The 26,573-nt window shown below is 45.3% G+C and overlaps 1 protein-coding gene across 3 annotated transcripts in view; it reads right to left on the minus strand.

The window, feature by feature from the left end:
- Nucleotides 1-26,573, minus strand: part of arhgap46b (Rho GTPase activating protein 46b) — a 203,327-nt gene that overhangs the window by 127,290 nt on the left and 49,464 nt on the right. Inside the window, exon 1 of one of the 3 annotated variants that reach the window (XM_043710787.1) lies at nt 23,768-24,154. The exons of the other annotated variants lie outside the window; for them this stretch is intronic. The gene's annotated coding sequence lies outside the window, so the exon portion shown is untranslated. Of the gene's footprint in view, nt 1-23,767; nt 24,155-26,573 lie in introns of those variants that run through there. 3 annotated transcript variants of the gene reach the window in all.

Genomic DNA, 26,573 nt, shown 5'->3' on the forward strand with positions numbered 1-26,573 from the left:
CCTCAGATTACAACAGGATCTGGACCAGATGGGCCAATGGGCTGAGAAGTGGCAGATGGAGTTTAATTTAGATAAATGTGAGGTGCTGCATTTTGGGAAAGCAAATCTTAGCAGTACTTATACACTTAATGGTCAGGTCCTAGGGAGTGTTGCTGAACAAAGAGACCTTGGAGTGCAGGTTCATAGCTCCTTGAAAGTGGATAGGATAGTGAAGAAGGCATTTGTTATGCTTTCCTTTATTGGTCATAGTATTGAGTATAGGAGTTGTTGGGAGGTCATGTTAGGCCACTGTTGGAATATTGCATGCAATTCTGGTCTCCTTCCTATCGGAAAGATGATGTGAAACTTGAAAGGGTTCAGAAAAGATTTACAAGGATGTTGCCAGGGTTGGAGGATCTGAGCTACAGGAAGAGGCTGAACAGGTTGGGATATCTGGTCGGCATGGACGGGTTTGACCAAAGGGTCTGTTTCCATGCTGTACATCTCTATGACTCTCTATGACTCTGTTGCTCTCCCTCCACAGCAATTATATCTCTCCTGAGGTAAGTAGACCAAAACTCCACACATTATTCCAGCACCATTCTAACCAAGCTGCACTACAACATGCATAAACAGAGCTCTGGGAAAATATCATTTGACCCTGAAACATGACTTTACTACTCCTGTCCTCAAATCTTCTTGTAACAAAGGCGAACATTTCATTAGCCTTGCTAACAGCTTTTTGAACTTGCATGTTAACCTTCTGCAACTTATTGACAAGCACACCCATGTCCCTTTGTACATCCACAATTTTCAACCCTTACTATTACCGAAATATGTTGCATATTTGTTTATCTTACCGAAGTGGATAACCATAGCTTTTTCCACACTGTATTCTACCCATCTCGTTCTTCCCCACTCACTGAGACTGTCTAGATCCTCCTGAAGCTGCCTTACAATTTCCTCACAACACACATTCCCATTTGTTTCGTACCAGTGGCAAATTTGGAAACATTATAGTTTGGTCTCCACATCCAAATAAGTGATGTATCTGTGACCCAATTGGGTAGCCATATTTGTATCTAATGACACAACAGCTTATCCTTGAAATTCAGATTACAACCATCCATGAAACAAAAACAAGAACCTGGATTTATACAGCGTCTTTCATGATCTCTGGCTGTTCAAAAGTGCTTTGCAACCACTGTAATGGAGGAAATGCAGTAGCCAATTTGCACAAGGAGTGAAATTCGGATAATCCACAAGTTTGATTTTCTTGAAGCCATCAGCCATTCTCACCAGCAGGACGGCCAATCGACGAGAGCACTGCAGACACAATGTAAACAAATACAGAAATTGCTGCAAAAACCCAGCAGGTTTGGCAGCATCTGTGGAGTGAAATCAGACTTAATGTTTCGGGTTGAATGAACTTTCCTCAAAACAAGTCTGAAGAAGGGTCACTGGACCTGAAACGTTAACTCCAATTTCTCTCCACAGATGCTGCCAGACTTACTGAGCTTTTGCAGCGATTCCTGTTTTTGTTTCTGATTTCCAGCATCCGCAGTTCTTTCAGTTTATACAGAATGTTACCCACGATGAGCTAAAATTCTAGACTGGCAACTAAACTAGCCCAAGCTTGTCATTTGACACAATTTTAGGGGTGCAGGGTGGGCCATATAGGACTAAGATGAGGAGAAATCTCTTCACACAGAGAGAAGCGAGCCACAGAAAGCAGTTGGGGTCAAAATATTAACTTTGAAGATGGAGTTAAGTGCAGTTCTTAGGACTACAGGGCTCAAAGGGTATGGGGAGAAAGCTGGAACTGGAGTTGGGTGATCATATTAAATGGAGGAGCAGGCTTGAAGGACTGAGCGGCCTACTCCTGCTCTCTTTACTCACAGTAATCAATTGCAGCAGGGTTAATCCACACTAAAGCATATATTAATGAAGCTCTGGGCAAGCCATCATTTGACATCAATTTGCCAGTGACAGCATGTTCAAACTCTGTACATGTGGCGATAGACAGCACATTAACCAGAAAAACTTCATGAAGTCTGCCCAGAACTACCTTTCCAAACATTTCAATGCAGTCTATTGTACAATGTCAGGCTATTGTGAGTTGAGAACACACTGAAACATTTCGCATCTTTACTCCTTTGCCACGTTTTCAATGAGGATCTCCATTCAACATGGAGCACATCTCTAAGTACAACGAGCCTTCTCCTCAGCTATCATGAAGCCCTGCCTGTGTTTGGATTGTCTGCAATTACACTCACTGTAAAAGGCTCCAAATAAACAAAAAAGGGCAGGAAATCTCTCGGAGACAGCGAGGACTGCAGATGTTGCAAGTCAGAGTCCATGAATGCGAAGCTGGGCGAGCACAGCAAGTCAGACAGCATCCGAGCAGCAGGAAAGGCAACGTTTCAGACCAAAACCTTTCCTCAGGAAATCTCTCAATGGCTTAGGGATGAGTACTGATGAGGACACAGGAGATAACATGCCTGTTCTCTTCTGGAATAGCCACAGGCTATTCAATCTGGGAGGATCAGAAATGGCCTAGCTTCGTGTGTCATCCTACAGCATCCCACTGCAGTGTTTAATGTAAATTATTGAAGTGGGTCTCGAACTGACAGTCTTCTGACTCAGAAGCAAGAGTGAGTCACAGTTCACACTTACAGACTTCGCCAGAAACATACAGAAGTTTCATTTAACAGTGGGGACGGGGGCAAGAACAATCTGAAGAGGAGAAGACAGCAGAGAGACAGAGGTCAATTTCGGGCTGGGGGGGGGGGGTGGAGGGAGGGAGGGGGACTGGTGAGGCCATGACGGGTTTTAACCACAAAAACAATGGGAATTTTAAATTGGAGCCATGATTATGGGGATGGAAGCCAACGTAAGTTAGCAAGAGTGGGTGCGTTAGATTTGGTGAGTGAACAGAGTTGAGAGTGTGGTGCTGGAAAAGCATAGCAGGTCAGGCAGCATCCGAGGAGCAGGAGAATCAACGTGAAGAGCTTTTGCCCAAAACGTCAATTTTCCTGCTCCTCGGATGCTGCCTGACCTGCTGTGCTTTTCCAGCACCACTCTCTCAACTCCAATCTCTAGCATCTGCAGTCCTCACTTTCTCCTCCCTGGTGAGTGAACAGCAGAGTTTTACACAAGCTGAAGTCTATCAGTGGACGTAGGTTACGGAGAGCATCGGAATAGCTAGGCTGAAGGCTACAAAAACACAGAGAGATTTCGGGAACCGGAAGGTTGAGTAAAGGCTGATGCAACAGAAATAGCAGAAAAAGATCTTGGGTGATGTTTTTCAAATGTTACTCAAGGGCCACATTTAGCATCAACAACAAGCCGTAATGGAGGATGAACATGTGGCAAGGGGAAAAAAATACCCACAGATGATTACAGGTTATTCCTACATTCAACTCAAATTCTCCACAAGGACACTGAGAATCACAGAAACCAGAAACTGTACATTAGGGCGTTAACATTGCAGACATATGATAAAGAGGCTGTTTTGAGTTCAGGCAGTGGTTGATTTTATTTTTATATTTTTGAAACAATCTGTTCAGGGATATCATGACCCACCACCTCTGAAGTAAGTGGGACTTGAATCTGGGCATCCTGGTTCAGAGGGAGGGACATTGCCACTGTGCCACAAAAGCCCTCTTGTTTCAGTTCAGTACTATAGAAACTAGAACAGTCAGCTGCAGATGCTGAAGATCTGAGACAAAAGCAGAACTGGCTGGAGCAACTCAGCAGGTCTGGCAGCATCCGTTGAGAGAAAGCAGAGTGAACATCTAGCAACCCTTCTTCAGTCACTGGACCCGAAACATTAACTCTGGAAAGAGCACAAAAGGTCAGGCAGCGTCCGAGGGGGAGAGTTGACGTTTCAGGCATAAGCCCTTCATCAGAAATGTGACCGAAATGTCGACTCTCCTGCTCCTCGGACGCTGCCTGACCTGCTGTGCTTCTTCGAGCACCGCATTTTCTGACTGCGACTCTCCAGCACCTGCAGTCCTCACTTTCTCCCACGGATATTGCCAGACCAGTTGAGTTTCTCCAGTAAGTCCTGCATTGTTAGAGTACTGCACTAGTTGGACGCCATCCTAAAAAAATAATGCAACGAACCTTCTCATTTGCAAACAATCAGCAGGACATGCTTGAAACCGCTTGGGTTAAATAGAGGGATTGCCACACCCAGACGGCAACAAGTCAATCTGACTATCTCACGGTCACAAGGGACAGACAACAGCTGCGGCTGTGGAAGTCTGCAATACGGGCAGGAGTAGGCCATTCAGCCCCTTGCACCTGCTATGCCATTCAACAAGGTCATGGCTGACCTCTTACATCACATAGCAGAATTGGGAGGTCATGTTGCGGCTGTACAGGACATTGGTTAGGCCACTTTTGAAATATTGTATTCAGTCCTGGTCTCCCTGCTGTAGGAAGGATGTTGTAAAACTTGAAAGGGTTCAGAAAAGATTTACAAGGATATTGCCAGAATTGGAGGGTTTAAGCCATAAGGAGAGGCTGATAGGCTGGGCCTGTTTTCCCTGGAGCATCGGAGGCTGAGGGGCGACCTGATAGAGGTTTATAAAATCATGAGGGGCGTGGATAGGGTAAATAGGCAAAGTCTTTTTCCCTGGGCTCGGGGAATCCAGAACTAGAGGGCATAGGTTTAAGGTGAGAGGGGAAAGATATAAAAGGGACCTAAGGGGCAACTATTTCACATCGAGGGTGGTACATGAATGGAATGAGCTGCCAGAGGAAGTGGTGGAGGCTGGTACAATTGCAACATTTAAAAGGCATCTGGATGGGTATATGAATAGGAAGAGTTGAGAGGAATATGGGCCGGGTGCTGGCAAATGAGACTTGATTAATTTAGGATATCTGGTCAGTACAGTGAGTTGGACCAAAGGGTCTGTTTCCGTGCTGTACGTCTCTATGACTCTCTAGCTGCACTTTCCAGTCTGACCCATGTCACCCTCCATTCCTTTGCCTGCCTTGTCAATGTCACAGAAACAGAGGAAACCATTGCCGCCCAAGTTCTTTCATACACACTTACAGAAGAATTCGAAGATCCAGATGGCTAATGAAATGCCGAGCTCCATCTGTTGTAACTGCTGAAATATGTAAACAATGGAAAAGCGAGCAAGGCAGCAATCCCCTTCATTTTATGGCTGCTGCCGCCACCTCGTTAACATTATCAAGTCATTTCAGTCGATCGAAGCAATTAAAACATGTGGAAAGGTGTGCCTTAACCAGCGGGTTTTATGGGAGTTTGTCTTTAATCAGACATTCGTAAGATCCTGTTGCGACATGGTAGGCTGCAAGGATGATAAAACTTCTTTACACAAAAGGGGACTGCTGGTGGGAGGGATAAATACAAGGCAGAACCTTTCCGGCCAAAAGGATCCTCTTCAGCCAAACATTATTCACATTATTCACATTTATTGTCATTTATTTGCTGAACAGACACAATGAGATTCTCACTCACTTGTCCATTAATTAAGGATATAGAATCACACGGTCATAGGTTTATGGCACGGAAACCAGTCCAACCTGTCCATGCCGACCAAATATCTCAACCTAATCTAGACCCATTTGCCAGCACCTGGCACATATTCATCCAAACCCTTCCTATTCACGTACCCAAACAGATGCCTTTTAAATGTGGCAATTGTACCAACCTCCACCACTTCCTCTGGCAGCTCATTCCATACACGTACCACCCTGTGTGTGAAAAAGTTGCCCCTTAGGTCTCTTTTATATCTTTCCCCTCTCACCCTAAACCTATGCCCTCTAGTTCTGGACTCCCCAACCCAGGAAAAAGAGCTCGTCTATTTACCCTATCCATGCCCCTCATAATTTTATAAACCTCTATAAAATTGTCCCTCAGCCTCTGATGCTCCAGGGAAAACAGCCCCAGCCTATTCAGCCTCTCCCGAAAGCTCAAATCCTCTAACCCTGGCAACATGCTTGTAAATCTTTTCTGAATCCTTTCAAGTTTCACAACATCTTTCCTTTGGAGGGAGACCAGAATTGCACACAATATTCCAACAGTGGACTAACCAATGTCCTATTTAGCCGCAACATGACCTCCTAACTCCTGTACTCAATACTCTGACCAATAAAGGATTGCATACCAAACGCTGCCTTCACTATCCTATCTACCAGTTCTGGTCGCCCTATTTTAGGAAAGATGTGGATGCTTTGGAGAGGGTTCAGAGAAAGTTTACCAGGATGCTGCCTGGACTGGAGGGCTTATCTCATGAAGAGAGGTTGACTGAGCTCGGACTTTTTTCATTGGAGAAAAGGAGAAGGAGAGGGGACCTAATTGAGGTATACAAGATAATGAGAGGCATAGATAGCATCGATAGCCAGAGACTATTTCCCAGGGCAGAAATGGCTAACACGAGGGGTCATAGTTTTAAGCTGTTGGAGGAAAATATAGAGGGGATGTCAGAGGCGGGTTTTTTACACAGAAAGTTGTGAGAGCATGGAATGCGTTGCCAGCAGCAGTTGTGGAAGCAAGGTCATTGGGGACATTTAAGAGTCTACTGGACATGCATATGGTCACAGAAATTTGAGGGTGCATACATGAGGATCAGTGGTCGGCACAACATCGTGGGCTGAAGGGCCTGTTGTGTGCTGTACTGTTCTATGTTCTACCTGCGATTCCACTTTCAAGGAGCTATGAACCTGCACTCCAAGGTCTCTGTTCAGCAACACTCCCTCGGATCTTACCATTAAGTGTATAAGTCCTGCCCTGATTTGCCTTTCCAAAATGAAGCACCTTGCATTTATCTAAATTAAACTCCATCTGCCACTTCTCAGCCCAATGGCACATCTGGTCCAGATCCTGTTGTAATCTGAGGTAACCTTCTTCGCTGTCCATTACACCAGCAATTTTGATGTCATCTGCAAACTTATCAACTATACCTCTTATGCTCACATCCAAATCATTTACATAAATGACGAAAAGCAGTGGACCCAGCACCGATCTTCATGGCACACCACTGTTCTCTGGTCAGAATGGATGAGTTGGACTAAAGGGTCTGTTTTCGTGCTGTATGACTGATTAGAAGGAGGTTGTACACTCTCAGCCACCCCAGTGCAGATCTAAATGTCTGAGCCCAGTGAGTCTGACCCTCCTTCCCTCCCAACCTCCAAAGGCCGAGGAAGAGCACCTCAGTGCCCAACTTCTCAGCTGACATTCTCTTCCTAATTGCCTCGTGAGTCGACCCACAGCACGTAAACTGCAGCCGTCACAGGTTGGCAGCTCATCACCACCTTCTCATGCCCAACCTGGGATGGACAATTAACGCTGGCCCAGCCAGCGACACCCCTATCCCATGAGCAAGGGTCAGAAAGTTCTTCAAAAGGGCGTTTGAGAGCTGTGTGCAAAGTCCTTCTTCAGTGACATCCACAAACCTCACTGGCACCAGTCATTGGGTGTTGGAAGCATAACAAAGCCTCCCTACTCCAGCCCTGGCAGAGTCAAGGGCACAGCAGGCAGTGGCTCACCTGACTAGCACTCCAGCTGCCCAGGGCAATGTTCTCTGGGCACGGGTTCACATCCCACAATGGCAGATGATGAAATTAGAGTTTGCTAAAAAGCTAGTTTAACGGCACCATATAACCAACGTCATTGGTTACAAACATCCTTTATGAAAGAAAATAAACCATCCTTCCCTGGACTCCAGACCCACAGGAAATGGGGGTGAGTTTTAACTGCCTTGATAGGCAATAATAATACCCCATGAATGAAGAATGTACACAGGGCCATTAATGACTGCTAAAGTTCAAGAGAGTGGAAAACAAAATATTCAGCCTCTCCCTTACTGAGTGACAGCAGATGGAGGGTGGCATCGGGGACCGACATGTTATTTTTGAAGATTTCAGGCCCCTGTTGTCAGAGGCCCCTGCGATAACCACAGGAACTGTTACACAGCAGATTTCTCAGAGAACACAAAAGCTCCTTCCAAACAAAGCAGAAATTCAACAGCAGTGCAGGTGAACTGCTTTCGATTTGGACTTTGGGTAATCATTGCTCACTCGTGGGGATATCCTCCATGTCTGGGAGACAAAGCATTTTGTTGAACATCTCCCCACTCGGTCTGCAAGAATGACCTTGAGCCTCTGGTCACTCGCCATTGGGAATCTGCACCTTACTCTCACTCCGAATTACTCAGCACCTGCTCCAGTAAACTTCAACTTGAACTCCAGGAACAGCACCTGACCTCCTGACTCCACAGCATCCAAAACTCAACACTGCAGTTCAACCATTTTAAAATCATTATCTGGCTATCCTTTTTGATGGCTTGGTTTTCTCTCATTACTTTCATTCTCATTATTTTTTTCTTCCCCAACAAGACCCACAAAGGGATAAGACAGAGAAGGAGTTGAGACTATAATCTAATCCAGCACACTTTCAACAAAGGCTGGAACAGACTCAACGACCAAATGAATGACTCCTGCTCCGATTCCTTACCTTCGGAACAGCATGGAATGAGGAACGTTACTCTGTGGGCAATCAGACACATGTTGTTCTGCTGTAACCGTGGGCCTTTGAATTAGGTAAAACAAGTTGAACAACGCTCTTCACTCATTTTTAAAATCCGCTCCTACATCCATGCCATTTCTCAACAAAGCTGATTCACCTGGTATTGTGAAACTGCAACAGAAATTACTGGAAAACCTCAACACATCTGGCAGAGCTCACCGGACGTGAACAGAAACTCGGATTTCTCTCCACAGACGCTATAAGACCTGCTGAGCTTTTGTCAGCTAGTCCTTTTTTTGTCTCTGATTTCTAGTACCCACAGTCCTTTCAGTTGTCCCTTGGTATTCTAACTACTGTGGAACTGACCGCAACTAACTCACGATAGCTGTCGACAATTATCCTCAACCTACATTCCACTCTTTCTAAAGTAAACTTGAAGAGAAACAAAAGAATTAGACAGCCTCATGGTGGGACGTCTTCTTTTCTCGATATTTTGACACAACTCAGCTCTGGGAGCAGGCCTCCTGACCAGAGGTACTGACACTATCTCCACACCACAAGATACTCTGTGTTCTCATTTCCAGATATCAATAATGAACATGCTCAGAGATAATATTACACACCTGTAGAGCTGAGGGGATCTGAACCCAGGCCTCCTGGCTCAGAGCTAAGGACAATATCATAGAAAAAAAACATAGAAAAATACAGCGCAGTACAGGCCCTTTGGCCCTCGATGTTGCGCCGATCCAAGCCCACCTAACCTACACTAGCCCACTATCCTCCATATGCCTATCCAATGCCCGTTTAAATACCCATAAAGAGGGAGAGTCCACCACTGCTATTGGCAGGGCATTCCACGAACCCACGACTCGCTGAGTAAAGAATCTACCCCTAACATCTGTCCTATACTTACCAACCCTTAATTTAAAGCTATTCCCCTCGTAATAGCTGACTCCATACGTGGAAAAAGGTTCTCATGGTCAATCCTATATAAACCCCTAATCATCTTGTACACCTCTATCAAGTCACCCCTAAACCTTCTTTTCTCCAATGAAAACAGCCCCAAGTGCATCAGCCTTTCCTCATACGATCTTCCAACCATACCAGGCAACATCCTGGTAAACCTCCTCTGCACCCGTTCCAATGCCTCCACATCCTTCCTATAGTATGGCGACCAAAACTGCACACAATACTCCAGATGTGGCCGCACCAAAGTCTTATACAACTGCATCATGACCTCAGGACTCCGGAACTCAATTCCTCTACCAATAAAAGCCAGTACGCCAAATACCTTCTTCACCTCACTATTTACCTGGGTGGCAACTTTCAAAGATCTGTGTACATGGACACCAAGATCCCTCTGCTAATCCACACTACCAAGTATCCGACCATTAGCCCAGTACCCCATCTTTTTGTTACTCTTACCAAAGTGAATCACCTCACACTTACCCACATTGAACTCCATTTGCCACCTTTCTGCCCAGCTCTGCAGCTTATCTATATCCCGCTGTAACCTGACACATCCTTCCTCACTGTCAACAACTCCACAGACTTTGGTATCATCCGCAAACTTGCTCACCCAACCTTCTAGCCCCTTCTCCAGGTCATTTATAAAAATGACAAACAGCAATGGTCCCAAAACAGATCCTTGCGGAACACCACTAGTAACTGCACTCCAAGATGAACCTTTACCATCAACTACTACCCTCTGTCTTCTTCCAGCCAGCCAATTCCTAACCCAAACCTCCAACTCGCCCTCAATGCCATACCTCTGCATTTTTTGCAGTAGCCCACCATGGGGAACCTTATCAAACGCCTTACTAAAATCCATATACACCACATCTACCGCTTTACCCTCGTCCACCTCCTTAGTCACCTTCTTAAAGAATTCAATAAGGTTTGTGAGGCACGACCTGCCCTTCACAAAACCATGCTGACTATATCACCGTATTACAAGAGCCCTTTCATCTGCTTTATTACTCTAGGTCAAAGAGCCTGTTTGTTAAATAGCGGCAGAGGATGAGCCACTTGTGAATTCTAACAAAAGGAATTTTTCTGAACAAGATGCAGTTGATTGCACAACAACACTAAGTATAGATTACATTAACTAGTGAAACAAATTAACTGAGACTGAGACTATCAGGAACCAGCACTGACCTACCTATCTCCAATGGAATCTTGAGTTAGACTCCCCGTTCCCCCAACTCAGACTGAACACTGTCTATTATAGCCTCCAACATGAACCATTGCCTTCTAGATCACCTAGAAATCAAAGGGACAATCTTCACTGCCTCTCCTCTGGTCACTAGTTATTACTCAAGGTAACTCTTCACCACTCCCTCTCCCAATAAATTAAATGAGGCACTGGTCACCGTTAAAGAGTAACCATTGTATCGTGCAATATTACCTTGCAGGAAACAGGCCTCAATGTCCCACTCCACTGTGCCACATAGAATAACAATAAGATTGCAGTTTAAAGAAAATACTTGCAGACAGTAGTCATGCTGCACTGCAAGGCTCATTAAGTCATGGCGGAAGAATCCTCTGAGTACCTGCAGTCAGCAAGTGAGCGTTTCACCATTTGGGCTCCTTTCAGCTGAGAAAGTGTTGCAGGGAGATTTTATAAAAGTGTGTGAGATGGAGTGTGTCTGTGCATACATGCTTCTACCTGTGTTTCTGCGCACGCTTGTGCACGTGTTTGTATGCATGTGTGCACACACCTGTGTACATGCATTTGTGTCTCTGTGTCCCTGTGTACACACGCATTTGTGTCTGTGTGCCTGTGCACATGTGTTTGTATCTGTGTGTGCCTGTGTACACCCGTTTGTGTCTGTGTGTGCCTGTGTACACACGTTTGTATGTGTGTGTGCCTGTGCACACGGGTGTGTACACACGCATTTGTGTCTGTGTGCCTGTGCACATGTGTTTGTATCTGTGTGTGCCTGTGTACACCCGTTTGTATGTGTGTGTGCCTGTGCACACGGGTTTGTATCTGTGTGTGCCTGTGTACACACGTTTGTACGTGTGTGTGCCTGTGCACACGGGTTTGTGTCTGTGTGTGCCTGTGTACACCCGTGTGAGTGTGTGTGTGTCTGTGTACACACGTTTGTATGTGTGTGTGCCTGTGCACACGAGTTTGTGTCAGCGTGTGTCTGTGTACATGCATTTGTATCTATGTGTGCCTGTACACACGTGCTTGTGTCTGTGCACATACATCTGTACCTGTGTATGTATACATGTGTGTCCATGCCCCTATGTGTCTGCCTGGATGTTTGTTTGTGTGTGCACACGCCCTCATGCCTCCGTGTGCACGTCTTTTTGGCAGCTATGGGTAAGTGCTGTTGGGGGGGGGCGTGTGTGTGTGTTGTGGGGGGAAGGTTGCGTGGCTTGGGCATGGTTGTTAACTCCTCTCACAGATGGACGTCTCACCATTTTGATGGGTTTTTATAAGAGCGGTCTTCTCTCTTGTTAATAGGCAGTCATACCTCTTTCCCGGCAGGTAATCAAATCTATTTTACCATCAGTCTCCAAACCAGAAATAATTTTGTCAACTTCAACCAAAAACAAACCCAGCAAGGCCTGTGTCTTTGCTTCTGACCTGTGTCTTTCACTCTCCAAAGTCATGGCTACAAAATGCCACAATTTAATGGAAGGATTCTTTTTTTATATCCTCTTGGGATGTGGGCAAAACAGGCAAACTGGACAAAACTCTACAGGGCTACAGAGAAATGGGAGGGAATGGCACTTGATGAACTGTTCTTGCAGACAGGAGAAAGTGAGGACTGCAGATGCTGGAGATCAGAGTCGAGAGTGGGGTGCTGGAAAAGCACAGCAGGTCAGGCAGCATCCAAGGAGCAGGAGAGTTGACGTTTTGGGCCAAGGCCCTCCTGATGAAGGGCTTTTGCTCGAAACGTTGACTCTCCTGCTGCTCTGATGCTGCCTGACCTGCTGTGCTTTTCCAACGCCACATTCTCGACTCTGTTCTTGCAGACAGCCAGCATAGGAATGATGGGCCAAAAGACCTCCTCCAGTATAGCCATTCCAAGAATGGAATTAAACTGGCTACAGTAGAGAGAAAAACAATGATAAGCATCAACTCCTTAGATTGGACGGCCATTTCTAAGCAGTAACATCTGCTCTTTCTAGTTCCACTCAGTCCAATTCCCTCACAGAGGCCCACAGGGGACAGCATCTGCACAAACTGCCTGCTGACCAAGCAGAACCTATGGATCCGAGCTCCCCACACATCGGCCTCCCACTCTCTCTCTCCACATGAAGCTGTGTCTTTGCCTCCCACTCCACTGAGGCTCAAAATGTGACGACATTTCGATATGTACTCCCAGGACGGACAAAGCCCTTGGATTGCGTTACAAGGCCCAATGTGCTCAGTTATGAATTTTAATTGAACATGCATTTTTGAAAAGAAATAGCCCTGATCAAATACACATCAGACCCAGGTGACCCGTTTCAATAGTCTGGAAGTTAGGGGTTTCCCATCTGACATTATTTTTTGTGTTTTAATATGAAAGAAAACCCTTCTCCCAACGATCATTTTCTCTCTCCTCTTTTAAAAGGAGTGGACTCTCTCAAGTGACCATCCTTCAAGTGGGAACCCGGTGAGTAATTGTTTGCAGATGACACATCAGCTGCTCACACAGGGATGCCTCCAAGTCAGCACTCATTGTAAACCAATCAGAAAAACGTCCACCACAGGGAGCAGAGACATGGCAACACCATCTTCTGCAAGGTCTCCTCCAAGTGACACAGCATCATGACTTGGAACAATGTTAAGTTGCTCAACGGATACATGAAGACAGACTGGATCGATTAGGACTATATTCAATGGGGATTTCACATGGATCATAGATAATCCCTACACTGTGGAAGAAGACCATTCAACCCATCGAGTTCACACCAACCCTCACTATCCTATCCCTGTAACCCCACATTTCCCATGGTTAGTCCACCGAGCTTGCACATCCCTGGACACTACGGGCAGTTTAGCATGGCTAATCCACCCTAACCTGCACATCTTTGGACAGTGAGAGGAAACCGGAGCATCCAGAGGAAACCCACGCAGGCACAGGGAGATTGTGCAAACTCCACACAGTCAGTCGCCCGAGGGTGGAATCAAACCTGGTTCTCTGGCGCTGTGAGGCAGCAGTGAGAACCACTGAGCCAATGTGCCACCATCCAATGAAAGACGTGAGGCACTATTTTGAACACGAGCCACCAGTGTCTTAACCACCATTTACCTTTCAATTAGAGAGTCACAGAGCACAGAAATAGATCCTTCAGTCCAACTTGTCAATAGTAGGAGCAAGGGCTGTAGTCTCAATAGAGAGAGGCAGGTGGTGTTGGTTTAACCCGTGGGACACCACACCTCAGGAGAGGGGAGAAGTTACAAAGGAAGGGTCTCTTCATTGTAACCTCAGCCAGGCTGGGAACAGAACCCACACTGTTGGTGTCACTCTACATCCCATCTGCCAACTGAACTCAGCAATTCAGTCCCATCTCAATTAAATATCACTAACAAAAGCTAATATCATCATCTCGGTGTCTGTGGTAGCACATTGGTATATTTTCACAATGGGTACACACCAAACATCTCCACTGGTGGTAAACTCATTACCGAGTCCTGAGTTCGGTCAAGTAAATGCAAAATACTGTGGATGGCGAAAATCTGCACTCAACACACAAAATGCTGGAAATATTCAGCTGGTTTGACAGCATTTTCAGGGAGGGAATAGAGTTCATGCTTTGTCTTTATCGGCGTTTAATTAAGCTTTCAGTTCGTTAACAGTCAACACTACCTTTTAATGACGCACCCCCAAAAACATTTTCCTGAAATCGGAAGTGTCGGTACTCGGAAAAGCTGATTTTAGAATGTGGTTAAATGCACCAGATTGATTACAGTAGGAAAGGCACTTTTTAAATGGGTGTGTGGGAATAACAGAATAAATAATGTCTCGCCTTACAAGTACTGGATAATAGTTCAGTGACTTTTGTTCGCACAATCTTTCAATCGACCCACTGCAGAATTAGGAGTCTCAAGTTCTCACGGTCAGTTCAAAGTAGAATTACTTCACAAGACTACGATATCCATTTAATTTGGTTTCATTTATCTCCATCCCTGTGCCCTGTTCCTCACTCAAATTGTAATTCCGCCTTTTTTTTACTTTCAAAGTACTATCTCGTTTTTATGACAAGATACATATCAAAGACACACCAGGTTTTTACAAAAACTAGAGTTTCATCTAAAGTCCCTGGTATCCTTCTTACTTCCCTTGTTAATTCAGGCCCAAAGAAGAAAATAATCTCTCACACTCTCAAAAAACACAGATGGCAGATATAGATCAGTGTTCAAAACTGTCTTTTCCATAAAGTTAAGATAGCAAAGAACTAAAACTAAAAATAAAATGGAATTCAAACAAAGAAACAAGATTCCAAAGGAGAAGCTATTGTGTTTCAATAGACTACAACAGACCAAGGAGCCAAAGCAACTCCCTGGCACTGCTTCAAGTACAGTTTTCCTTTCCAAAACAGACATCGCGGCAAGTATTATACAAACATTGCACAGTCTTACAACAAAAGTCTAACTGAATAGGCTCGGCTGAGGGAGCAGAGGCCAGCAATGGGGTCATTGAAATAGCCAAGACCGCCCAACTTGATTTCCTTCACAAACGACTCTTGCCCTGTGACCTCCATGAAAGCTCAGCAATTAGCCACTCCAATTCTATTTTCTGATCATGAAGTTCAAGACTCCTACTTCCTTGCCAAACAGAGATGATTCCAGATTGTTTTATAGGAACTTGGGACTGTGAAACTGAGCTGCCTGTGAGACAGTTCAACTCGGCAAACTCCCACCTGTCACAACCCCAATCTTAGAAAGGGGCTTTTCTTTTCCAATTCTGACCATCCGCAGACAATCTACAGACATACTTCCACACGAGAGGTTCAAACATTCAAATTATTAACAGGCCAGTGAACAGTTAAAATACAAGTGATAATTCTGCTTGATAAAAAGACCGTCCAGCCTGGAAACAGACCTTGAGGTCTGACTAGTCCATGTTCCCAAACTAAACTAGTCTCACCTGGGCCCATATCCCTCCCTTTCCTAATATCCAATTGTCTTTAAGCATTCTAATTGTATTTGCATTCTCTGGCAGTTCATTCCACACATGAATCACTCTCTGTGTAAAAACGTTGCCCTTCATGTCCTTTTCAAATCCTTCTCCTCTCACCTTAAATATATACCCCGTTGTTTTGAACTCCCCCATCTTATCTATACCTCTCATGATTTTACAAACCTCAATAATGTTACCCCTCAACCTCCTGTGCTCCAGTGAAGACAGTCCCAGATATTTTTATATCTCAAACCCTGCATTCCCAGTAACACCCTGCAAAATCTTTTCTGAACCCTCTCCAACTTAATGATATCCTTTCTGTAGCAGGGCAACCAGAACTGGACACAGTATTCCAGAAGAGGCCTCACCAATGTCCTGTACAACCTTAACACAATGACCCAACTCCTGTACTCAAAGCAATGAAGACAAGCATGCTAGCCACCCTGAGTACCTTCGACACAAATTTCAAAGTAGTATGTACCATAAACCTATAGGTCTCTCTGACTGTAGAACGTACACGTGCGGTGGTTGTTGAGAAAAGGAAATTAAAAGAGAGGAGTTGAGTGTTACTCCTGCCAGAACCTATGAAGGTCAAAGACAGTGCAGCCAATAACGAGTTTTGAGAAGACTCGTAGCTCAGGTTGAGGTTCTGGATGTAGGTTTGCTTGATGAGCTGGAAGGTTCATTTCCTAGAAGCATGACATTCCAACCGGAACACTATCAACAAACACATCGAGTTAGACCCCATCTACCACCCCCTGAGAAAAAGAACAGGGAATGACATCACCAACCCAAAGAAACCCAAACATATAAATAGAAAAGCAGGAATCATGAACAGTGCTTCACCTGGAGGCCCACTGAAGATGTTACCTACTAGGGTGACGAAACGTCTGGAAATGAACATTCCAGCTCAGCGAGCAAACCTACATCCAGCGTAGCCAATGAACGAAAGGAACACATTGTTATGAAGTAAACTGGACTTGAAAGATCAGTCTCTTTGGGATGGATCTGTGCTCTTTCCTATAGGAAAATGCAGCCATCATGTGAAAACAATTACAATAAAGAAAGTGGACGTTTGGATGATTTTCTTTGGGAAAAGAACTTTATCCATTTGTGACGGGGGTTTTACAGGTTCCAGAAGAGTTACATAGTCAGACAGCAATGGGGATAATAAAGGGCAGAGGGGTTTTTGGAGAAAGATAGCGTATGATGGCCAGCTGAAAGGGAAGCACTAGTGCTCGGGATCAGAGAGAGAAGGAAATCCGAGAGGTTCCATCCAGGAGGAAGTTACAAAGCTAGGCAAGGTCATGGTCACAATGATCTTTAAACAGCAGAGATGATAATTGCATGATGTTGGAGTAATAGCAGGAATGATGGACAAGCAGAATGACACATTGACAGCAAAACTTTGAATGGGTTGACGTTTGCAGTGAATGGGAGGCCAGTCAGAGAGCACTGGACCAATCGAGTGTGAAGGTGACTGAGATAGCAAGGATTACAGTTGCAACCATCCATCCAGGTCACTGCTGTGACTCCTGGCTACGGGTGAGGAGGCAGTAAGTAGCTGAGGCAATGAGTAAGGAGGCCACAGCTCCAAGCCTGGGCTGCGTCGGCAAACCTAAGCAGTGGTGACAGTAACAAGGTAACCTTTACCACCTCTAGTTAGGGAGGGCAGAATCGCCACCGTTTCAACACCCGGTGAATGGACGTCGGGTGGATTGATTGCACTTCAACAGAGCATCGGGTAGAACTAAATGACCAAGGAGTAATATCCCAGCAAGAGTAACAGCTCCAGGGTGGACTCTGGGTAAAGGACAAACAGTTTGAGAAAAATGGTGAGGTCAGCCAAGCGGACCTCATAGAATGTCAGTGTTAAGGACTCTCCACGTGTAAAGAAAGGGGGATTTGGTGATGGGATACTGGCCTCTGTGGAGTTATTTCAGAGGCGATAACGAATCACATTTTAAGCTGAGCAAAAGCTGCATTGCTACCCACTCATTCTGCACTCTATATTCCACTCTATTGAAGGAACCCATCACACTCATCACCCATGGTTTCCCCGTTGGATACAGCCAACAAGGTGACAGGAAAGGGTGAGGGGAAAGAGAATGTTACACGAGGAAGGTGAAGTGAACACGATGTAATGTCAGAGAACAGTTACAACACACAATGAGGCGGAAGTGAGGACTGCAGATGCTGGAAATCAGAGTCTAGATTAGAGTGGTGCACGAAAAGCACAGCAGGTCAGGCAGCATCCGAGAAGCAGGATGCTGCCTGACCTGCTGTGCTTTTCCACAACACACAATGAGACCACTGTATCTGTGCTGACACTGAATGTCACTCCCCCACTGTTTTTGTTTTCTCCCAGTAACTTGTATGTTCTTCATTTTCAGATAATAACCTTCTCTTGAATGCTCTGACTGAACCTGTGGCTTCAGAAATATCAAAGAAGCAAACCTGTACTCCACACTGAAGGTTCAATAGGTCAGGCAGCATCCAAGGAGCAGGAGAATCAACATTTCGGACATGACCCCGAAGAAGGGCTTATGCCCAAAACGTCGATTCTCCTGCTCCTTGGATGCTGCCTGACCTGCTGCGCTTTTCCAGCAACACATTTTCAGCTCTGATCTCCAGCATCTGCAGTCCTCACTTTCTCCCGTTCAATAGGTCAGTCTGGTTCAGACCATAAGAGTTTCCCAGTGGGCATGGGTTTAAAGTGAGAGGAAAAAGATACAAAGAGACCTAAGGGGCAACGTTTTCATACAGAGGGTGGTACGTGTATGGAATGAGCTGCCAGACAAAGTGGGGGAGGCCGGTACAATTGCAACATTTAAAAGTCACCTGGATGGGTATATGAACAGGAAGGGTTTGGAGGGATATGGGCCAAATGATGACAAACAGGACCAGAACAATTTAGAATATCTGGGCAGCATAGACATGTTGGACCGAAGTATCTGTTTCTGTGCTTTATTAAAAAAAAATCTAACCTATTTTTCTCATCATCCTGTTCATAGACGTTATTTCACATTGAGTCATAGAGATGTGCAGCATGGAAACAGACCCTTCAGTCTAACTTGTCCATGCCGACCAGATATCCAAACCTAATCTATTTGCCAGCACCCGGCCTATATCCCTCTAAACCCTTCCTATTCATATACCCATCCAGATGCCTTTTAATTGTACCAGCCTCCACCACTTCCTCTGGCAGCTCATTCCATACACGCATTATCCTCTGCGTGAAAAAGTTGCCCCTTAGGTCCCATCTCTGGAACAGATGGGACATAGAGTCATAGAGATGTACAGCATGGAAACCGACCCTTCGGTCCAACCTGTCCATGCCGACCAGATATCCCAACCCAATCTAGTCCCACCTGCCAGCACCCAGCCCATATCCCTCCAAACCCTTCCTATTCAAATGCAGACCTCCAAGTCCAATGGTAGCGACAATACCACTGCTCCACAAGGGCCCTGTTTCCATGCTCTAAGGCTCTATGTCTCGATTTGATTGCAGGCTGAGTCAGCAAATCTCAGTCAGTGCTTGCACAGGCCACCCTTTAACCAATCACTCAACGATCGCTTAAGTCAAATATAAAAGTTTGATTTTGAGGTTGATTCAATCGTGTTGAGTTTTTAAGCAAACAAAACTTATCTTCTGTTCAGTATCACTGGGCACTCCTGCTGGATTTCATGAAGCAAAATGGGCCATTACCTGGCCCATACTAAGATAAATCTCGCAAAACTTGAACACAAAGCTAACTGCATTTATGCGGTGCCTTTCACTAATTCAGGTCATCCTTCAGTGCAATTAAACATTGCTGAAAATTCAAAAACAATGTAGTTTGTAAACAGTGAGAGCTCTCAAAACTCAGGAAACAAACCTTTCTGTATTTTGGAACACTGGAATATACCTTACGCTGCAGTATATTCTCCTCAGGCTCCTCAGCCTCCATTGAGGCTGGTACAATTACAATATTTAAAAGGCATCTGGATGGGTATATGAATAGGAAGGGTTTGGAAGGATATGGGCCAAGTGGTGACACATGGGACTAGATTAATTTCGGATATCGGGTCAGTATGGATGAGTTGGACCGAAGGGTCTGTTTCCATGCTGTACATCTCTATGACACTATATGAAACTTCAATAAAAACAAGAACCAGGAAACAAAGCCACCTGCTGCTGGAGCTCACTGACCCACTCTGTGGTGACCTCTTCAGGACACCCCCTATCCTGCCAAATCCATGCCTACGTTGGGTAATCTTCCTCAGCAGGGTTCCTGAGTGTACATCCTTCAGGCCGAGGAATGGGAAAGGTGGACACTCACGAACAGGTTCCTCATGACAAAGCTGCCGAATGATTGGCTGTCAAGCCCAGCGAGAGTGGTCCGTATTAAAGCAGCTTCAGCACAAGTCAAGATCACTGAAGCATCTCCACTGGGGCTTCAGTACATTGTCATGTCACCATCGCCTTACCAGGCCATGGGGCTGCACTCTCAACTGAGAGAGAGAGAGAGAGAGAGAGAGAGAGAGAGAGAGAGACGACTGATGGTGGTTTAACCTGAAGGTCATCACACCTCAGGCAAGGGGAGAGATTGAGAAGGAGAGTCCTTCGTGTAACTGTACTGATTATAACAAGGTCAGCCAGGAGGAACTCAGAGTGTGAGCTCCCTGATTGGACCAGATTGACAGCCCCAATCAGGGAGACCTGGCTGACAGATATAAACAGGAGTGTCAGACATTCTGTTCACTTGGAGAGCTGGCTCTGAGGGAGTCGTGTTAGCATCAAGGACTCTCCTTATGTAAATAAAGGGCGACTTGGTGATCAGATACCGGCCTCCGTGGTGATGGGAATTGAACCCACAGCGTGTCATCACACTGCTTCACAAACCAAGAGTCCAGTCAACTGAGCTAAACCAAACCCTTAAATCAAGTCATAGGGCTGTTCTCTCATTACACAGAGAGAGAGAGACCCCTGGGGGTTATTTAACCTGAGGACCTCAGGCAAGAGGAGAGGTGGAGAAGCAGAGTCCTTCATGAATCTCAGCTGGTGTGGGAATTGAGCCCAGACTGTGTACATCACATGGCTTCTCAAACTGACCATTCAACCAACAGAGCTAAAAGCAACTCCCAGTGTTTCAGTACAACCTGTAGAGGGTCACTAACATTGGATAATTATACAAAGGAATGATCCCTCCCACAGACAAAGCACCTTAAACTCAGTAAATGAGAAATAATCTATTGTTAGCCACTAACAGTCTCCATTAACAGCTGATCACCCTCCCAGCCAGATTATTATCCACTCCGGTGTCTGTCCAACAGTTCTTCTGTCGCTTTGAGCTCTATCCCCACTTATCACTTACCCCCTCACCCACCCTATCTTCTGCAGATAAACCAACTTTTACCGAGCTACCATCAGTTCTGGGTCTGAAACATTAACTCTGATTTCTCTGACAGATGCTACCGACCTGCTGAGCTTTTCTAACAACTTCTGTTTTTGTCAAATGAGAAAGCGAATCCCTTGGAACGTGGGATTTGCATTCACAGGATAAATATAAAGTAGCTCTTCGCTGATCCCAAACAGATTTTACCGAAGAAGGCGGAGAGAATGTTCTTCCTTTTGTTTTGACAGACCAATGCAAAAGCCAAATTTGGTGACAACTAAATGGACATCCGAAATATCCTTTGGAGCAATGACGCAGCAGCTGTCAAACCCCTGTTCAAAACATACTGTCCACATTATGAAAGACACAACACTTCAACAAATACATTCTCACAATAAACAATCAGAAGTTCATGACTGAATGATGAGGTGGGGTGGTACTAATGCCGGTAATAACAGACACAGGCCATCTTTCATTCTCAATAGGCCAAACGAGTCAGGAATATTTACAACGTACACATCGTCAATTTTCCCCTTGACAAAACAACGTTTTGTAAACACAGACTGCCAGGTATAAACGTACAGATCACGCTTAAGACACACAATTCTGGTCACGTTCCCAACCTTATTATCTTCCTACAGTAGGTTACTAAGTTACAAATACCTGAAATGCAAATATGGCTCTTTTAAGATGTTAAACCTTGTTCTGCCTCTCCTCCGAGCAGCAACAGGGGATGGGGGTTGACAGTTTCATAGCAAAACTCTCCGTAGCCTACTACTCATGAGTGAGATTTGGTTAGAAACACAGTTTGTGTGTGTGTGTGTGTGTATGTGAGAGTGAGAGCAAGTGAGAGATAGAGAGAGAGAGAATCAATGTATGTGTGTGAGTGTGCGTGTATATGCAAGAGAGGATGTGTATGTATGTGAATGTGAGTGTGTGTGCATACATGTGTGTGAGATGTGTGTGATTGTGTGTGTGTGAATGTTTGTGTGTGTGTGTGTGTGAGAGAGTGTATGTATGTTTGTGATTGTGCACGCGCGCACGCACGCATGTGAGAGAGAGTATTAGACTGAGTGTATGTATGTGAGTGTGTGAGAGTGAATGTGAGTGTGAGTCTGAGTGTGTGTGTCCACTCAGTAAATGGGCTCCAAGGGACGGAACACAAATGCTGGGCCTGACACTGACACTGACATTTCTCTCCACAACAATGACCTCAGTTGCTTTGAAATCCTGTCACTTGTACTTCTTTGGAGTTCTCTTGCTCAGACAGCTGTGGAGGTACAGTCAATCAGTATATTCCAGGCAGAACTGGACAGTTCCTCTAGAGACCAAAGATCAAAGGATGGAATGGAAGGATGAATGGTGGAGAGGCTCAAATGCCTGGATGTTCCACTCCAGATCCTACCTCTCATGCCCACTCACCCAGAGATTACTGCAGATTTAAGAGAGATGGGTTATACTGACCACCAAATACTACCTTTCACAGTTTCTCCTCCTTCCTCTCACCAGCTATAATCAAGCAAAGGTTCCTAAACTGCTCTCCACTGATACACATAGAAGGGCAGCCAGCAGGTTTTAGTCGCTGGCTGTAACCAACAGGAAGAGACCATTCCATGGTTGATTAACACTTGCTCAACAATCCTGAGTACACAAATACCAGCTACCTATTTCAGATAGTGAGATGGAACTTGTGATGTAGATGTTCTTGTGATAAGCAGCTTACACCAGGATCCATTCCCTGAAAACTAAAAAGCAGTAAGGACAAGCATTGCGCTTTTTAAAATCATTACTCAGGAACACTGGGAGCCTATGGTCTCCTAGTGGCCTTCTCCGTTGCAACGCTTCAGCCAATCAGCAGCCTTTTCTTGTACTGTAAATTACCGTGATTGTGTCAAGTTTGGCATTTTTGTGCTGTGTCCTGATGAGTGCGAGAAGAAATATTTTGACAAAATGCCACTTCAAAAAAACTACAGCATTTCAGCCATTTTAAAATTGTCTGAATTCAAATACTCAGGGAGAAAAGGGCATGCACCAGAAAGTGTGTGTGCGTGTGTGTGCATGCGTGTGTGTGTGTGTGTGTGTGTCTCCACATATGTATCTGTGTCTGTCTCTTGAGTGTTGATGTGCATGCGTGTGTCTTCATGTATGTGTGTGTACACGCATGGGCATGTGTCTTTTTTTTTAGATTACATTACAGTGTGGAAACAGGCCCTTCGGCCCAACAAGTCCACACCGACCCGCGGAAGCGCAACCCACCCATACCCCTACATTTACCCTTTACCTAACACTACAGGCAATTTAGCATGGCCAATTCACCTGACCTGCACATCTTTGGACTGTGGGAGGAAACCGGAGCACCCGGAGGAAACTCACACAGACACGGGGAGAACGTGCAAACTCCACACAGTCAGTCGCCTGATGCGGGAATTGAACCCGAGTCTCTGGCGCTGTGAGGCAGCAGTGCTAACCACAGTGCCACCGTGCCGCCCGTGTCTGTGTCTATGTATCTGTGTGTGCCTGTATCTATGTGTCTGTGTGTGTGTCTGTGTGTGTGTGGGGAATGAGTGGGTGAGGTTACAATGAGAACTAGAAAGAAAAATTAAGATCACAACTATTACCAAAGATAACAGGATAAGTCAGAAAGCAATTACATTTCCCTGGAAGACTGAAGGAATGCGGGCAGAATTCTATAAGATACCAACAAAAAATCATTGCATTTTAATATGGAACACCTTTAAACCCTCTGGCTTTGAAAAGAAGAAAACAACCCATCTCACCCGACAAACTCAGAGAATCTCTTTGATGTCTGGCGTAATCATTTGTAATCAGCACTTGGATCCTTCATTCCCCTTTCTTCTAGAGGAGGAATCGAGGGCTCGGGCCTGACACTGGCCAGCTGTGTGCCATCCACACTGGGAACCATCGTGCCAGCAGCGAAGACAGAGAAACCTCAGCATGTGGGCCGTACAGACCGATCTTTGGAGTTAATCCTTTCAAAGCAACGAAGGCGAGAAAAATGACGGCCTTTGTATTTTTGTTTCTTTTTATTTTGAGAAAAGAGGGAGCAGCTGCACCAGATCAAAACAAGGGAATCATTTCTCCCCATTCGAGAGCAGATCAAGAGAATAATGCTGAAACAAAACGACCGCAGACCCACTGATGTTGATGAAAATCAATAATAATCAACATGGAAACACAGAGGGAAGGAAACACACACTGAGAGAAGGTTTTCAAAAACATCACTGATGAGACAGTCACAGACGGTGGGGTTACAAGTTGGCCTCTTGACCATCAGAATAACTGATCATCAATTTCAAAGCAAGAAATTGCAGCCCATACATTACTCCCAGGTAATTAGTACAAAGCACAAATTCTTGGTTTTTCTTCAGAAAGGTATCCTTCATTCTTTGTAAACCCATACGCAGTTCTTCCAACTGGTATTTTCCATTTCGCTACAAATCATTCAAAACTCAATCCCTGGGTTGAAGAGGAAGGGACTCAATTTGGGAATTTCTGATCCAGAATGTTTACTCGAAGAAAGAGAGAAAGAGAGAGAGAGATGGAGAGAGGGTGAAGTCTCAGCCTGACTTGACAGTGACTGATGATGTGAAGGACTGGTTTGGAGATTGCACATCACTCTTTGAGGCCCACAAAAGGATTCCTGAACAGTTTTTTTTAGATTAGATTACATTCCCTACAGTGTGGAAACAGGCCCTTTGGCCCAACAAGTCCACACCGACCCTCCGAAGAGTAACCCACCCAGACCCTTTCCTTCCGACTAATGCATCTAACACTATCGGCAATTCATTACATTCCCTACAGTGTGGAAACAGGCCCTTTGGCCCAACAAGTCCACACCGACCCTCCGAAGAGTAACCCACCCAGACCCATTTCCTTCCGACTAATGCATCTAACACTATCGGCAATTCAGCATGGCCGAATCTATAGAACATAGAAAAAGTACAGCACAGAACAGGCCCTTTGGCCCACAATGTTGTGCCAAGGTTAATCCTAATATAAAATATAATAACTTAACCTACGCACCCCTCAACTCACTGCTATCCATGTGCAAGTCCAGCAGTCACTTAAATGTTCCCAATGACTCTGCTTTCACCACCACTGCTGGCAACGCATTCACAACTCTCTGCGTAAAGAACCTAACTCCGACGTCTCCTTTATACCTTCCTCCAGTCAATCCTGCCCTGGGGAATAGTCTCTGGCTATTGACTCTATCTATTCCTCTCATTATTTTGTACACCTCGATCAGGCCTCCTCCCTTCCTCCTTCTCTCCAGAGAGAAAAGTCCGAGCTTATTCAACCTTTCTTCATAAGGCAAGCCCTCCAGGCAGCATCCTGGTAAACCTTCTTTGCACCCTCTCTAAAGCCTCTGTATCTTTCCTATAGTAGGATGACCAGAACTGGATACAATATTCCAAGTGTGGTCTCACCAGGGACTTGTAGAGCTGCAGCAAAACCTCGTGGCTCTTAAACTCGATCCCCCTGTTAATGAAAGCCAAAACACCATATACTTTCTTAACAACCCCATCCATTTGGGTAGAAAGTGAGGTCTGCAGATGCTGGAGATCAAAGCTGAAAATGTGTTGCTGGAAAAGCGCAGCAGGTCAGGCAGCATCCAGGGAACAGGAGAATCGATGTTTCGGGCATAAGCCCTTCTTCAGAGCTGAAGAAGGGCTTATGCCCGAAACGTCGATTCTCCTGTTCCCTGGATGCTGCCTGACCTGCTGCGCTTTTCCAGCTATCCATTTGGGTGGCAACTTTGAGGGATCTATGTACTTGCACACCCAGATCCCTCTGTTCCTCCACACCGCCAAGAATCCAGGCTTTAATCCTATATTCAGCATTCGAGTTTGACCTTCCAAAATGCTCACTTCGCATTGATCCAGGTTGAACTCCATCTGCCATTTCTCAGCCCAGCTCTGTATCCTGTCCATGTCGCGCTGCAGCTTGCAGTAGCCCCCTATACTATCGACAACACCTCCAACCTTTGTGTCATCTGCAAATTTACTAACTCACCCCTCAACCTCCTCATCCAAGTCATTTATAAAAACTACAAAGAACAGAGGCCCAAGAACAGAGCCTTGCGGGACCCCACTCAACGCTGTCCTCCAGGCTGAATACTTTCCATCTGCAACCACTCTCTGCCTTCTGTCAGCCAGTCAATTCTGAATCCAGATAGCCAAATCCCCCTGTATCCCATACTTACTGACTTTATGAATGAGCCTACCATGGGGAACCCTATCAAATGTCTTGCTGAAATCCATATACACCACATCCACTGCTCGACCATCGTCGATCTGTCTTGACACCTCCCCAAAGAACTCAATAAGATTTATGAGGCATAACCTGCTGACTGCCTTTAATCACACTATGTTTTGCCAAATAGTCAGTAATCCTACCCCTCAAACTTCTTTCCAAAACTTTGCTGGCCACAGACGTAAGACTGACTGGTCTGTAATTGCCAGGGATTTCCCTATTGCCTTTCTTGAAAAGAGGAACAACATTCGCCTCCTTCCAATCCTCCTGTACGAATCCCGTGGAGAGTGAGGAGGCAAATATCCTCGC

Source organism: Chiloscyllium plagiosum, chromosome 20 (assembly GCF_004010195.1).
Source record: "Chiloscyllium plagiosum isolate BGI_BamShark_2017 chromosome 20, ASM401019v2, whole genome shotgun sequence".
Lineage (NCBI taxonomy): Eukaryota > Metazoa > Chordata > Chondrichthyes > Orectolobiformes > Hemiscylliidae > Chiloscyllium > Chiloscyllium plagiosum.